This window comes from Meriones unguiculatus, chromosome 3 (genome assembly GCF_030254825.1).
Source record: "Meriones unguiculatus strain TT.TT164.6M chromosome 3, Bangor_MerUng_6.1, whole genome shotgun sequence".
In the NCBI taxonomy this organism is placed as follows: Eukaryota; Metazoa; Chordata; class Mammalia; order Rodentia; family Muridae; genus Meriones; species Meriones unguiculatus.
Window position 1 is genome coordinate 43693151 of NC_083351.1, and position 14656 is coordinate 43707806.

Consider the following 14656-nt stretch of genomic DNA (forward strand, 5'->3'; position numbering starts at 1 on the left):
GGTTTTAACACTGAAGATTGGTAGGTTTTGCAATTATTTGTAACCTTCACATCTGACAGTCATTTGACCAATTAGTCTTCATTCTGGATAGCTGGAGGCCAGCTGGTTGTGTGGTATTGGCTCATCAGTTAAGGTGCTAAAGGGTACCCTGACTTTATGCACCCCTGGGAAGAGGGTAGCACTGTCATTAGGTTCACAGTCCAGATTTCAGGACAGGTTGACTCAGTGCTCCTGCACTCTCAGGGCTTCCCATCTTTAAGGGCCAAGGTGTGTTGGGTGTTGCTGGAGAAGCCACCTAAGTGCAGGTGATGAGTTGTCCAGCAGTTCACAGAAGCAGTCGGCAATAGACTCCACCTTCAGGTAAGTGTGTCCGGCCTTTGACATTGAAACACAACATTGTCAAGCACAAGGTTCACATCTGAGGACTGCGCAATCAAGTTACAGAAAGAGAAGCACACACATAAAGACCTCAGAGTGGTCTAAGCAAGTTTACGTTTTGGTGTTGTGCTTCGTGCAGAGCTGTTCTGGGCCGCCTGCTTCCTCAGCCACAGGTAGTTTGAACTGTGAGTACTTGATGAGGCTCGAGGCTTTAACACAGAAGGCACCGAAGGCGGTCAACAGGCTTTGGCAAGGATCACTGACTCGGCAAGTCACCAAGCCTGGCTTTGGAGTCTCGTGATTTCACAGATACACTAAGTATTCATTTGTCTGTTGACATATGCATACAGCACCATGAAGTCTGTCCTGAAGGCTAATTTATTAAAGACTTAACTGACTATAGACTAGAAAAATCTTGTTTGGCCAGCATGAAGACAAAGCCAAATTAAGAATTATTTGCTTTTTCTTTTTTCTCTCAAGACAAAGAGTTTCTTGTGTAGCCCTGGCTGTCCTGGAACTCACTCTATAGACCAGCCTGGCCTCTGCCTAGTGAGTGCTGGGATCAAAGGCATACACCATCACTGCCCTGGTTAGAATTATTTACTTTTAATTGGTAAATAGTATCTTAAAATCTAATCAAATGAAGTCCTTTGTGATCCCCTCTCATGAGATAATGAGGTTAACAACTTACCTCTGTGACACTTCCAGAGTTAGTGTATGTGCAGTCACTTCTGTTGTTCTGCAGTTTCATTTCTCAGTAGCCCTCAGGTTTTTTTTGTTGTACATCTTGGAGCAAGCCAGAGGGCAGGCAGAAGGCTGCCTGACTACATGAAATCAAATAAAGGCAAGTAGGCTGGCTGATTCAGCGCAGGGCAGCTCGGTGCCCTCAGTGTCTGCTCTGTAATAGGCACATGTCTGGGTGAGTCTTTGTCCCAGCATCTCCTCCCAGGACACTTAGGAAGGGCAGCCTCCAGGTTTGCTTTTCACAACATCTGAGTAAGCACAACTCCAGCACTTCCTAGGCTCTCTGTGAATGGAGACTCTGTATCGTCTTGCCTAGTCCAGTCTTTCTATAGCTGTTTAATTGCAATCTAGTTTTACTACGACACATTGACTTGTTTGCTGGCCACTTTAAGATGACTTTTCTAACCCTACTTGGATCTATCTTATAACTTAATTCTTTGTAACTTCATTATTTTTCCCTTTGTATTGCCTACGAAGAGATTGGATTATTCTAAGAAAATCAATACTGTATCTAGCAGTTCTAGTACTTTCGGGTTTTTTTAAAAAACCAAAACCAAACCAACCACCAACCTAGGAGCTGTAAAGCTGGCTCAGTGGTTGAGAGCACACAGTACTCTTGCAGAAGACCCAAGTTCAATTCCCAGCACCCCTTATCAGTGGTTCACAACAGTTCCAGGATGACCTGATTGATAACTCTGCGCCTTCATGGGCTCCAGCACATGCAGTACCCACACAAAGACTTGGAAATGAAAATAAATCTTTAAAGAAAAAGGCTGCGGGTCAGATTTCATTAGCTCTTCAGTGAAGAAGCACTTTTGCTTTTATCTGCCTGACATGATAGCTGCATGAAAATTCTTCCTAAAGTTCGCATGGAATCAGGCCTTCACATGTGGGCTTTGAGACATTCTGCTGTACACGTAGCACGTAACTGAAATAAAATTCACATGCTGTACAGCTTTCTCATCTAAAATTTACTGCTTGGTGATTTTTATTACTTCCTCATAGTTGTGGGAATCATCACCGTAATCAACTTTAGAACACTTTCACAAACTGTTTCCCAAGAACAGGACCCTAGTTAGTGCTCATTCCTCATCTTCCTAAATGCCCCCTCAGCCCTGGGCAAGCACATCCTGTGGTTTCATGAAGATGTCTGGGCTCGTTCACAGAATGTCTTCAGGGTTTGCCCGTGTCGTGTCCTGTGTCACAACTTCACCCCTTTCTTTTGGATAAGTACCCCAAACGTGAGGTGGGCCACACTGTGGACGGTCCCTCCTCAGACATTTTTGTGTGATTTCTTTTTTTTTTAATTTAATTAATTGATTTTATGTGTATGGGTGTTTGGTCTGCATGTACATCTGTGTACCTCGTGCATGCCTGATGCCCATGGAGGCTACAGGAGGATGTTGGGTTCCTTAGGACTAGGGTTACAGATGGTTGTGAACTACGTTGTCAGTGCTGGTAATTGAACCCAGGTACTCTGTACCAAGCGGTGTTCTGACCCTCGCATGGGATTTCTTAAAGGCAAAGCATCACTTTATGCTTTGCAGACAAACACTTTATACAGTAGATGGCACAGGTGGCCAGGAGGAAACAGCAGTTTGTTTCTACCTGTTAAACATCACTGCAGTGTTTTCTTCAAATACCAAGAGTAATTATTTGGACACTTGGGAATTACCTATGAAATCAAAACACAAAATGCTTTAATACGTTATTCTTGGTTGGGATATATAATTTTCTTATAAGAAAAAGCTAACAACAACAAAAAAGGAAAATCGAACTTTATAAAATGTGATCAAGATAACTTTTTCTATAAATCTTACGCATTTCTTTTTCCTGTTTCCCCTCCTTATTTTCAGGTGGGTCATTTCCACATAGGTAGGGCAGCCATGGTTTGTATACATAACTGAACAGAATGGCTATGGGTCTGAGCCCAGATACTCACTTTGCTGTGTTGTGGAACTTACTGACTCACATAGGCATATTACTTGACACCCCATCCTCATCAGTAAATAGGAAATTATCGACCTTATGGGTTCATTGTGCAGATTTAATGAGTTATTAAAAACCAGTACTTGGCATATGGAATATGTTCATTGATATGACCTGTAATGTGTTAGTTTACATGGCAACATACAAGCATGTTAATGCATGTTTTAAAGCAGAGTATTTTGGTACTGTTTCTGATTATGTTTGATTCATGACTTTTGTCACCTTGAATAATTGTGTCCATTCAGTTCTCAATACCACAAAAAGAAAAATTACGTGCAATTTCATCTGTTATTGTACTATTCTTCATGAGAATTCCAGTGGATTGTGCTATAAAAAGGAAGCAGGGGAAAGGTAGGACCCAGAAATGGTTAGTTAGCAAGAGGAGAATGGCCCAAAGTTTAGAGTCAAGTAATGGAGTCTCACGTACTCTGGCATAGTTCTTTTCCTGTGGTGATGATTAATTACTGACAGAAGGAATGGATTCTTAAAATCATTATGTTCATTATGAGTTTCAGAATTGGTGTTTCCTTTGACTTTCGTTAAAATTTAAGAGCTTCCAACAAATACACATACCTTCAGACATATTTTATTGCTCCTTAGCCACTCAATAAAGATGGGGTCTGGAGTAAGATGCAGAAAGTGGTCAGATTCCCACTTTGTACAGCATTTGAGACTTACTGTTCTGTTGTTTCTTGACCACAGTTGCCTTAACAGCTGCACACTCACTTATTTCTTCTTGCTTTGCAAGCATGTGTTTTACGTGATGCTCCACCGAAGGAGCAACTCACAGGTGTTTGGGATGAGTATTTTTGGGTGTTCTCTTTCTTTGAAGTTTCTCATGCTGCATTGACAAAGGGCATCAGGGACATAGAGCTGAGTTCTGCAAGAAGGTTCAAAGTACCACTGAAGGGATATCTACCTTTACCTGAGGAGTAGGGAGGCCAGGCTAGCTCCCCACGGTCATGGGGAAGAGGAGCTGGCTTGAGCTGTGGGGTACTCATTTCCCTCTCTCCATCAGCCCTCCCTCCTAACACTCCTGCCCTGCATTCCCCAGCAGAAGTCTTGCTTCTGCCCAGGCTAATTTTAGCACACAGCTTTCTAATGAACTTTGAATTGTTCTGATCTGTCTTCAGCATCAGATAGATTGACTTAAACATTTCTTTCTGATGGTTTTGATGCTGTGTCTCTTTGTACTTGACTTTTGTGCTGAGAAAGTAGAAAAAGACTGGTTTGCAGAAGTGGGAGCCAGTGTTCTCTTTTCTTTCTTCCATAATTAAAAAGCATTAATGAAAATAAAAATGGAGAATACATTATAAGTCAGACTTATTCCACTCCCAGGACTGTCATATTTGCATATATTTTTTTCTTAGCTATCAAACCACAGTATAGATAGGATTTCATCCCATATTTTTAATGCAAGTTTTATCATAATCATCTTTATGTTACTATGGAGTTTTCTTAATTATTTTTATGATTGCTTAACGTACCATTTTCATATTTAACAATTTTCTACTGTCTAGCTAATTTCTAATTATTTTTCATAATAACACTGCATTGAACACATTGTGTGCAACTATTAAACTGTTGTAGGTTATTTCTTTGGGTCTTGAAGTGTATTGCCAAATTACTCTCTGAAAGAGACTAACCAATTTATATTCCATTTTAACATAGCTTGAACCAATGTTGCCAACGTTTGGTGTGAAGGTTTTTCAGTGGGAGCATCTACCGAAGCATAACCCTTGTAACCATAGTTTTTACAAATATAGTGAGACGGGGCTGCGCACATGGCTCAGCAATTATGAGTGTTCACTAAACCTAAGTTTAGTCCCCAGAGCCCATGTTGGGTCACTTATAACCACCTGTAACTCCAGCACCAGGGGATCTGAGGTCCTCTCTGGCCACACAGTACACACACACACACCCCAATAACAACAACAACAACAACAACAATAATCAACATAGTGAAGTTATGTTGTTTTCATTCCACTTTTCTAGGGGGTGTGTGACTTAATAACTTTTGGAGCGTCTCACTAGTGAAAGGCCCTGCAACCTAGACTTAGCGGGACTGGAGAGACGGCTCAGTTGTTACGAGCACTAGCTGCTCTTCCAAAGGACCTGGGTTTGAGTCCCAGAACCTGGTGGCTCATAACTTCCTGTAACTCTATTACACGGGAGCTGGCACCTTTTCTGGTTTCTATGAGCAACACACACACACACAATGTGTAGACATAAATATAGGCAAAACATATGCTCATAAAATAAAAACAAATCTTAAAAAAAAAAAATCTAGACTTCATTTACCACTATTTACAGACATATAGACTATATCTTCTGGTGTAACCATTAATGAACATCTTTGAGAAATAACAGCTGTGGGACAAGGAGCCAGTCTGTGGGACACAGGAAATTGCCTACTGTAGTATCGGCAGGGAGGATGTTTGCCCCACAACATTTCATCCCTGTAGTTAAGAGACCTAGCCTTGTTGACTCATTCATGAAGTAGTTACTGAGAGCCTACGGTGAGGCAGGCTTGCCTCAACCCGTGAGGGTATAGCAGTATAGCAGTGAACAAAATCAATAAGTCCCGGCCCCCAAATGTACAGTGAGGCTGGAAAGTTCAGTACAGATGCAGCTGCCTAAGGGAGGATTCTATACACGTTGTTCTAGACTTATATTTTTGGGAGAATGTTTCAGCGCCTGTATAAACAGGGCTGACTTCTGACTTAAATAGATACATTGTCCTTACCCTCAAGAAACTCATAATGTACTGGGAAGCAATTATATAGATAGTGATTACTCTGATGGCTATATATATATATATATATATATATATATACATACATGGTATGTTTACACACACCACACACACATATGATATGTTTAAAGAGAGCTAAGGAGCCTAATCCATATTTGAGGGGTTCCTAAATTCCTTTTCAGTAGAGGAAGTATATAATGCCATGTTACCATCATGGAACTGAGCTACATTTCTGTACTTGGCTACTGTGGACTGAAGAGATCTTTGTTGACTAAATGCCTAATTTTAATTTAAGTCATAAATGTACTCATAGTCACCTACATGCTTTCTTATGATTGTGTGATTTTTATGTTGCCTCTCATTGGTTACTGGAGCGTCAGAAACACTTCGATCATGGATAGCAAGCACAACTGAGTAAGAGTCTAATTGTACACCCATGAAAAAAAAATTTAAAATGTTACTGGATAGTATGAAACCCCAAGAAACTGAATAGTAGTCTGGAGACTGGCCATATCAGTGGCTCTCTACCTGTGGACCGCAACCTCTTTGGGAGCTGAACGATCCTTTCTTAGGAACGCCAGAAAACACGGGTATTTATGTTATGACTCATCCCAGTAGCAAATACAGTTATGGGATAGCAACACAAGTAATTTTTATGGTTCAGAAGGTCGCTACACCATGGGGGAGTGTATTAAAGGGTCACGGTGTTAGGAAGGTTGAGGACCACTGGGCTGCAGTGTGCCAGATGTGAAGTATAAAACAGGTGTTTGGTTCTGTCTATCAGTCCTGGATATCATCAACTATTAAAGAAATTTTGACATCTTCAGGATGTGAGAGGAATCAAATGGATCCAATAATATAATTTTAGAAAATTAATTTTACGGGCTTGGAGAGATGGCTCAGAGGTTAAGAGCACTGGATGCTCTTCTAGAGGTCCTGAGTTCAATTCCCAGCAACCACATGGTGGCTCACAGCCATCTATAATGAGATTTGGTGCCCTCTTCTGGCATCCAGGTGTACATGCAGACAGAACACTGCATACATAATAATAAAGAAAATTATTTAAAAAAAAAAGAAAATTAATTTTACTTTAAAAAGATTGCCTCAGACTGATTCAAAAGAAAGAAATGGCGATACTGCTTGAGGGTTATAGGCAACTATCACCTGTTGATGGTAGAGGTAGAAGGTGTGATTAGCAATGTTGCCGGAAAGGACTAACCTAGTGTCTGCCCAGGTTAGACATTATCACAAGCAAGAAGCAGAGTCACCAAGAGACAAGTATCAGACTCACAGTTACTTCCTTTAGGGGAGTTGGAAGTAGAATGAAGTCATTGGTGACACATTTCCCTGGGATCTTTCTGTCACTATGCACAGCTCAGAAAGCAACTTTAAGTCACCTTCTCCTTAGACAGTTGAGTGCTTTTGACTTAGCATAAAGTTCATGAACTAAGAAAAGTAGTTAGACACAGATATCCGTATCTTTCCACTCAGTGTGTCTTCTTACCTTTAACTGCCTGTTAAAAAAATCATGCTTGGATTTTCACCTTCACAATATGAATTGCCGTCAGCAGGCTTAGCAAATGAAACAGATTTACTTATGGTAAAGTAAGCAGTTATGCACTCCAGGTCCTTGACCGAGCTTTCCCAAAGGACAGGCAATGTCTTTCAAAAATCCTATTATGAGATTTTATTTGCAGGTGCAGTGAACACAAGGCTGAACGCCTCCATGTTTTATTGCCTCCCAACTTCATCATGCCTGCTCACTCTTTTGAAAACTGGCAAAACGATACACATCAGTTCTTTTATTCTTTTGTTACTACTCTGTGCAAATAAAAGCATCTTGGGGATTTAATGAAGCAGTATGTCCTTGGAGGGAGCTTTGGAGAATCTGAGTACACAGTTCTTTGTCTTTAATACTAGAGGCTTCTGTGTAAAGCATATTGACAAGAACCAAATTAAACCCTCATTGGTAGACTAGTATTGCCTCCTAAGTGCCTGAGTCACACACGTTCCTGTGTAGCAGTGACCTTTGAGAAAGACTTTCGGTGTGTTTTAGGGATGTACCAGTGGGTAGTTGGGACTGGAAACTAGAGCAGAGCTTGGAAATGGCTTGTTTAAGCCAGGAAATGGGGCTGATGCTGGGGGGGGGGGAGAGTTGCAAATTACCCAAAGGTAGCCCAGAGCAGTTGTAGGGATCTGTGCTGGGAGAAAGGCCGCATCAAAGCTAGCTTTGCCCTTTTCAGGCATTATTGGCTTCTCATAATCCTCGAAAGACAGCAGCATCAGATCTGTGCTACATAGGATTAGGCAGCAGGCGGGACAGGTGACGTATGTGTTTGTCAGTACATACTGGCTTCAGGTTCTCTAGCCCACCAGCTTCATGCTCCTTAATGCTGGCCCATGTGAGTGTAAGCATGCATTGATGACTACAAGATAACCCAGATTCTGCCTCAATTCCAAGGTTTTGGTGCTGTATTATCAGTGATGGATGTTTGAACACCCCCCAGCGAATGAAAACACAGGATTGTGGATAGTTCTGAACTGCCAGCCCAAGTGAGTTGAGAGCAGGGCTGGTTTGTTGTGTATTTGTTTGCAGGTGCAACCTCTAGTGGCACACCTCTTCTCATCCTCTGGGGTGGCTGCATCCAGTGCTGAAGAAAGCAGCTCCTTGGCCTGGTTCCAGGTTGTAGCAACCCTTGATATGTGTGACCAGCCAGTACTTAACTCAGGCCTAGTGGGTATCTCAGCAATGACATGTATGAGAATACTGTTCAGAAAGCTTGGTAAATACTGCCCTTTGCTGTGGGTTAAAAAAAAAGAAAAAAAAGCTATTTTTCCTCATTTTCAGTATCTTTTTCTAAATGAAGACAAAACCTGTAACAGAAATCTGAGAAATGGCCAACTTAGTATTTGTTTGTTTTCTACGAAACATTTCTGAGTGGAAATAAAATTCATACTTGGCAGTGGATGTTTGTCATAGCTTTGCAAGAATTCTTAGTGTGTTAGGGGGCACAAGGCATTCTGTTTTAGACACAGAAGGATCATTTCAGTGTTGGCTTCAGCATGGAAGCTGCAGAAGTTGATGAGGCAATCCCAGCGGAGGTCAGACCTGCTTTCTCAGTGGTCCTCTGCCTGTGTTTCTGCAGTGCCTCGTAGGCAACTCCATGTTGGCACTGTTCTCAGTGGTACCATCTGTGGTCTGAGTGCACTCAGGAAGGGCAGGAGCCATCTAATCTCTCTGTGAATCACAAGTACTTCGTGTAGTGCTCAGCCTATTGGGAGAGCCTTCAGAACGCTGAGGCTGCCATCACACAGTCACACAGCATGCTAGCTGACATCCTTTTAGTATATTTTGGGGAAGCTTTTCATGTCTGTCCAAATTAGGGTAAAGTTTTCACATAGTAGGATGATACAAGAAGGGGACAAGAGACATCCAGTCTTTGTCTTCAGCTGTTTCCTGGACCTTTTTCACTCGGAGGGGTTTATCATTTTTCTTTCTCCATATTTGAGACCTAGCTGGTGCCTTTAAAGCTGGATTGTTGCCTTTGCCGGTCAGATCTTTTTATATCTTCTTAATCCTTCTGCTCTGCCTAATTCTGTGAAGTAGATTCTGATCTATCAGCCCCCTCCCTTGGCTGTGGCCTGCCATTGTAGCTGATGCTCTCTAAGCACTTCTGACTCGACTAGTTACAGTGTAGCACTTGCCAAAATTTCTGTATGTTGTTGTTGTTAGCTACAAATAAGTTTACTAAATAGTTTTTTCTATGAAATGATACTGAAAGTTGAGTTAGAACGTTTGTGCAGTTTGGTGTCCTAAAGAAATTTCATATCCTTCAAAGAACACATCAGGTTCCTTAGGAAGCCATTGGTTCAGCTCTTAGGGTTTGTGGTGACTATAGATTCAGTCACACAGTTGTCTATAACTTTCATGTTTACAAGAAGGATTGCAGAAGCCAAAAAGTTAGATACCCATGCAATGTAAATCGTAGGAATGGAAAGACACCAAGTCTTTGCCTAGCTTTAAGGATAAGAGAGCATGAATAATATGACGAATGACACCTGTGGTCTGGCATGGAGGAACACGCACATTTTCTATGTTACTTATTATTTGTGTGCGCACATGAATGTGCGTGTGCGTGCTGTATTTGTCTTATTCGGGATAAATTTCTGATTCCTTGCATCTGTGCTTTGATTTCTTTGATTAGTTTTGGAACCTTTCAGTTACTGTGTCTTCAAATATTTCCTCTTTCATCACATCCTCCTCTTTGGTTCCTGCTAGGCATATGCTGGACCGTGTTAATTTTTTTTCTACACTTTGAACAGTGCTTTGGTTTCTGAGTTTAAAATCTTTTTTTATTTGTATTGGGTACCTGGAGGTTACTGATCACTTCCTTGGCAATATTTGGTTACTGGCAAGCCCAACTTAAATTTTTATTTTAGATTTAAAAAAAAAAAAATCCCCAGCATTTCTTGGACTGTTTCTTTGCATTCTTATGTCTCTGCTAGAGTTTGAGAACTCAGGTTTCAGAAAAGCTTTTCCTTGAGGCTTCTTTTCCTTTTCTAAAAAGGAGACAAGGCGAGCCTGTAAATACCAACAAGAATGTTTTGAGGATTGAAAAGGGCACGGGTAAAGTTGGAGTCTTTGCTGAGAAATTTCCTCTCTTCCTAGTCTCAGCCATTCATTCATTAGACCGCGACTCTGCATAGTTGCTTGGTTCTACTTAGTTCCCAAGCTGGGAGGGTCTTGTGAGAGGAGAAAGACCTAACATTTATTGGCAGACTATTAATCTCTTGTAGGATCCGAGGAAAGAATAAAAATCGTGTTTTAAAAGTGCATCTGCAGCACATTTTCCTTTTGCTGGTCTGTATGGCATGTTAATTGGAAGAAACAGCATTAAATCCAGTTGGTTACATTTATTAAAAAAAATTAAAAATTTTCAGCTGTTGGGCTTCTTGGCTCACTTGAGAAATTCCATGGCTCATAACATGTCTCACTCAGTTTCTCTGAACTTAAAGAATGCTGCGTGCTCAGCCTGGTTTCTGAGATTTGCCATGTGAAGAGTTGCTAATGGATTTAGCATTCTTATTGGTGGATTTAGCATTCTTATTGGAGTTGGCTTTGGAGTCATGGGCTTGGATTTTAAATCCTAATTGCACAACTTTGAAACCGTGGGCTGCTTATTTAATTTCTGAGCTCAAGTTTGTTCATCTTTGGAGCAAGGATGGTATGAGACAAGTGTGTGTAAATCATAGGTATAGAAATTGCTGGTTAATAAGAAAGCAGTCATTGACAGCATTAAAAATGGCAGCCAGGATGAAATATGCCACCATTATTTTGATATAACTAAAAGAAAAAAAGAGAGCTTAGTATTCTTATACCTTTTATGAAAAAGGTCACATTGTAAATAGAAACTTTAACAATTAGGTTAAATGAAAAGTGAATATTAATAAAAACAACCAGTGCTTTTGAGTGATGGATGCTGCCATGAAGCTTGCTGTTGTCTTCTGGGAAGTCTCCTTTGCTACAGTGTGGTTGACTGTGCTGTCCTTTTGCTTTTCCACTCTGCCTGAATTCAGCAACCATTTTTTTTTTCCTCGTAGCTTCCATCTTCCCTCCTTATACCCAGTAGAGATTTTGTTTGTATTTGGCACAGGAGTGCCTCACAACAACTCTTGCAGTGTTGAGTTTTTGTATTTGTCTTATCAAAGTGAAATCCCTGTTGGCTTTATGTTCTAGATGAAAACTTAGACAATAACGAACTGAGTGTTGGTCTGAAAATAGTTGCAGATTAAAAAAAAAAAAAAGTCAGTGTGAGTCTTCTGTTTCTCCTATGCATTGTGTTTAAGACAAACAAACAATAGTGTTTTCCAGTAGAGCTGTTGCTTTATAAGTTACCCGGGAGTAAATAGAATGCATTTTGGAAGTCTCCAAATTCTGTGTCCATGAGTAATTTTACTGCAGTGGGCACTATTCAAGACTGAAATTATTTAATACAAAGAAGCATTGTGTTTTCACACAGTGAGCAGCTGTCTCTCAAAGTACAGACCACAGCACAGGCATTTGAATAACACAGGGAATAACGTTGTTACTTTGTAGTTTTTCTTGACATTCTAAAAGTTTGCACAAAAGTCCAATCCTGATCATAGATTTGTAGACTTGGAAGAAACCTAAGAGATCCTCATTCCTTGCCACTCAGAGAGATGAAGCAGTTTCTCCAAAGTCAGGTAGCTAATGGCACAGCCAGGGGGAGAGAGGAGTCCCCATCTGTTAATGCCACGGTGCTGCAGTGCTCTGGAGGACGCTGCCTACTCATTCCTGGGTTCCAACACTAGTTAGAGTCTTGGGGTGAGGAGTTTTTTCCATGACTAACTAGTGTTCTTCTGTTTTCTTGTGTGGGTGTCTGGGAACAAGCTAGCAGTATTTTTGTTTTAACAGTTGAACAGTGTAAGGCATAAGGAGGCCTTTGTCTTTAGCACTTCAGGAGTCAGAAAGAAGTGTTTGTAGCTCAAGTTCTCTGCCTTCATTGTCGATAGGCAGTTGTTATTTATGTAGTTAGTTATGTGTGGGGCTTGTGTGCGCATGCATGGGTGCAAGTGCATATACATGCATGTGCATTTGAAGGCCCAGAGGTTAACATCTGATGTCTTCCTCAACCACTCTTAACACTTTGTATACACACATACATACACACACACACACCTGTCTTCTTTTTTTTTTTTTTTTTTATGCTCATGTGTAGGGGAGTACAGGTGCCACAGAATGCATGTAGAGGTCAGAGGACAACTTGAGGGAGTCAGTTTTCTTCTCCCATGTGGATTCTAGGAGCTGAATTAAGTTCCTCACACGTTGTGGCGGGTCCCTTTGTCCATGGGGACCCCACCTTATTTTTTGAGATATAGTCTTTCACTGAATCTGGAACTCACCAATTCAGGAAGACTTGCTGGCAGCAAGTGCCCACAGGTCCATCTGCCCAGCTCTAGGGTTACAGGGGCACACCAGCACATACCAGCACACCTGGCTTTTTATGTGGGTGCTGGGGATCAAACTCAGGTCATCACAATTGCACATAGGTACTCTACCAACTGATCCTTCTTTGCTCCTCATAGGCAGCTATTTTTTTTTAAATGATTTATTCATTTTATGTATAGAATGCCTGCGTTTATGTATATGTACCCTTGGGAGTTGGCAGATGTTGACTCCTGGAACTGGAGTTATGGATGGTTGTGAGCTGCCCTGTGGGTGCCAGGAATTGAACTGCCTCAGAGGCAGCTATTTTAATGTTGAGCTTCTTAACCTTGAAGTCTAGATTCTTATGAAAATCAGGTGACTATAAGTATATATTTTAAGAGAAGACTCTGTAGCTTTCATGAAAAGATACAGACATTAAAATTGTTGTGTATAAGGAGAACTGAGCTTGACTATAATTTAAGTACCAATTATACTAGAGCACTTGCTTATCTCCATTGCCTTCTGGTGGGGCCCCTTCCTACTGACAAGTCTTCCTGGGTTGCTCTATGGAAACTATGGAACCACCAAAGGCCTCAGCCTTCTTCCTGCAGGAGCTTTCCCCTGTCCTTTTTTTTTTTTTTTTTTTTTTGAGATTATATTATCACACCGTTTCCATTTTTCCCTTTGTCCCCCTAAACCTTCCCATATATACCTCCCTGTCTTCCTTCAAATTCATGACCTCTTTTTTATTATTATTGCATGCACATGTGTATATACATATATTTCTAAATATAACTGACTTAGTCCACATGTTACTTGTAGGTTGGTGTGCCCCTTTCTAGGGAAGGCCATCTCTCCTGCTCCCCACTTTTTACAGTTGCCTGTAGGTCCCTGTGTAGGATTGAGGGTGCCTGGCTTTTGTGAGAGTGCCTTCTCCTTCCCTTTCCTGCTTCTGTTTCAGCGCAGGGTGTGAAATTCAGGGACACTTGCTCCTTAGAGAGTTCATTTGCAGCTTGATTGAAAAGGATGTGTGAGCTGACCTAAGACTGTCGCACTAAAAATATTGAATTGGAATTCCAGTCAATACTTTGCAAATTAGCTTTCAGAATGCCTCTAGTTCTCTAGCTAGGAATCTGTCTGTTTGAACTAGAAACATTTGCATTTTCTAGGAATACAATGAAAAACAGTGGTGGTTTAGGAATTGCTCAGGTCTGTCTAGGAAAAAAAAAGAGTATTTTCTTCTTGAATTGTATTTAACTTAGACAAATTTACCTCTTAAGAGGAATTCATTTGATGGGCTTCTTTCCCAAAAAAGAACACATAGAAAACATGGTCTAATATGTTTGTTTGTTTCTTTAGTATCTGGACACACAACGAGCTAGCACAAATGGAAGAGCATGTCCATTTATTTGTTGATTTCAGGAATCCTTCATAAGAACATATAAAGGTTTAGGCATTATCTCAAATGATAGGAAATGAGCCTGGTCTTTTGCCGGGCTCACAGTGTGCTACAGACACAGGCTTCCTAAGAGTAACAGATCAGGACCGGGCATGTAGCTCAGATGGTAGGTGGCTGCCCGGTATGCATAGCGCCTTGAGTTTGATCTCTGGCATCCCATAAGCCAGATGTGGTGGCTCACACCTGTAATTCTAATACTCAAAAAGTAGAAGCAGGAGGATCAGGAGTCCAAAGTCATCCTTGGCTATAGAAGGAGTTGAACGACCAACCTGGACTACATCAGACTGTATCTCAAAAAAGGAATAGAAAAGAATAACAATTCAGCATGCTAAATACTTCAGTGGCGTACCGTGTACAAACTCTTTGTGTTAGTCCCATGCCT

The 14656-nt window shown here is 41.0% G+C and overlaps 1 protein-coding gene across 3 annotated transcripts in view; it reads left to right on the plus strand.

The window, feature by feature from the left end:
• Window positions 1–14656, plus strand: part of Slc44a1 (solute carrier family 44 member 1) — a 177252-nt gene that overhangs the window by 25303 nt on the left and 137293 nt on the right. The window lies entirely within an intron of this gene.